This window comes from Carlito syrichta, unplaced genomic scaffold, assembly GCF_000164805.1.
Source record: "Carlito syrichta isolate Samal-C Ts95f unplaced genomic scaffold, Tarsius_syrichta-2.0.1 Scaffold288912, whole genome shotgun sequence".
Lineage (NCBI taxonomy): Eukaryota > Metazoa > Chordata > Mammalia > Primates > Tarsiidae > Carlito > Carlito syrichta.
The window spans coordinates 183176-185415 of record NW_007233008.1 but is presented as its reverse complement, the minus strand read 5'-3'; positions in this window follow the sequence as shown (position 1 = coordinate 185415).

Here is a 2240-nt window from a genome sequence, read left to right as displayed (position 1 = left end):
CCGGAATACAGGCGCGTGCTACCACGCCCAGCTGATTTTTTGATTTATTGTAGAGATGAGGTCTCGCTGCCCAGGCGGGTCTCGAACCCGTGGGCTAAGGCAATCCACTCACCTAAGCCTCCCAAAGGCACGGGATTACAGGCTGAGCCACCGAGCCCGGCTGAATACTGTACTTTTCAATACTGATAGGGCTGAATTTAAATATCTTTATATCTCGTTCCTAACTTAAGTGACTGATGAAATGAATAACAGAAGACATTCTAAATTGATAAGGCAATATGTGTAGTAATCTCTAGAGGAATGGATGTTGGTCTCTCAATCTCATAAATTGGCTTACTCTGGTCATTTTGGGGATAGAAGGGGGAAAGGTCTTTGTACTTTAAGGGTGGAGACACTGTCTATGAATCCTGGATGGAAGGGAAAGGGAAAGAGAGCAGTAACTGAGGTGGACCTTACGCACTGAGGATGGAACAGTGGTGAAGGGAAAGGCAGGAGTGGCTCCTTCTTCCATTTCCCAGAGCAGTTATTCAAAGCATCTAGCCAGGGTGGTGACTCACACCTATAATCCCAGCACTTTGGGAGGCTGAGGTGAGAGGACTGCCTGAGCCTGCAGGTTTGAAACCAGCCTGGGCAACTTGGTGAGACCTCATCTCTACAATAAATTGAAACATTAGCCGGGCATGATGGCGCATTCCTGTAGTTCCAGCTATTTGGAAGGCTGAGGTGGAAGAAACGCCTGAGCCCGGCAGATGGAGGCTGCGGTGGCCGGGACTGTGCTACTGCCTTCCAGCCTGGTTGAGAGTGATACTCTAACTCAAAAACAGAACAAAACAAAACAAAACCAAGTCGTCTAACTCTGCTCAAGCTTCTCATTCCATCTCTCTCTTTTCTCGTCAAATGACCCCATCATAACGGCACACAGCTAGCTCCCTCAACTTCCTGCCCTTACCTCCTTTCCATCTTTTCCTTCTCTAGTTTAGTGGGTCTCAACCCTCAGCATTAGTCACCTGGGGAGCTTTAAAACAATACTGATGCCTGGCACTACCTAGAACTGAGTTGGTCTAGGGTGGGGCAACAGCACTGGTTTTATTTAGTAAAAAAAAAATAAACTTCCCAAGTGATTGTAATGTGCATACAAGACTGAGTTCCACTAGTGCTCTTGATCGTACAAATTAGCCCCCGTCCCCTGAATAGTCCACTGCTCTGCTCCATAGTGCACTTTTTCTGCCCGATTCTCCCACCGTTAAAGAAAATATTCTTGCTGCCCACATTCTCGTTCCTCATTTCTCTGACCCTTTCTGACGGTGCTTCTTTAACAGGAAGACTACACCAGTATGGTTTCCATCAGGTTGACTCTACTTGCCTAACTTTTTACTCTTGCAGACTGTCAAGAGCTTTGCACCCATTATTCTCTGTTTTCGCCTCATCTCTCGTTTGACCAGGTAATGCTCACTAGTCTTTTGACAGTCCTTTAAGAATGACCCGAAGGTCACCTTGGAAAGAGTTTCCTCGCGTCCTCCTACACAATCAGGGGCCCTCTTCTATGTACAGAGAGCATCCTTGCTTTTTTTTCTCTGTTATCATTTTATTGTGCTACCACTGCGGATTCTCTCACCGTCTCCTATATAACAGTACTTCAAAAAGCTGAGACTATTTCTTTGCTTCCGACATTCTGGAACCTAAGGCATGGAAACCACTCAGTGAAAAAGTCCGAGGAATGAATGGAAACCGAGACTTGGAAACAGAGGTCGGGGGCGGGGACAAATGGGGAGGGGGAAGAGAGGGCGTGTGTGTGCGAAAAAGGGCGGGGGCTGTAAGGGGCGGAGCTGAGAACCCAGAGCCAGAATAGGGAAGGGGCACAAAGATGCCAGAGTCCGCGTGGGCGGGAAAGTGGTCCACTGCCGGGACGAAGTAGCCAAACCGAAGTGGGGAGGCGGCTTCTTACCTGCCGCGGGCCTCACCACCCCAACCAGCCTTCAGTCACCTCGTACTGGCCGGAAAGCGAGAGCTACGGTCGCAAACCCAGAGTTTGCTTCCCCAATCTTGCGACATCTCTCTCCCGTAGCGGGAGAATCTGAGGCCGAGTTCCCAGCTCTGCCGTAAGGCGAGGAAGAAAAGTTTGGGCGGGGCCGCCCGGGGCGAAGGAAATGGGGCGTGTCTGCGCAAGCGCAAGCGGTACGCTTAGTCGGTGTCACGTGCGGGGGCGGGGCCGGGCGGGGCCGACCCGCTCTTGGCAGTAG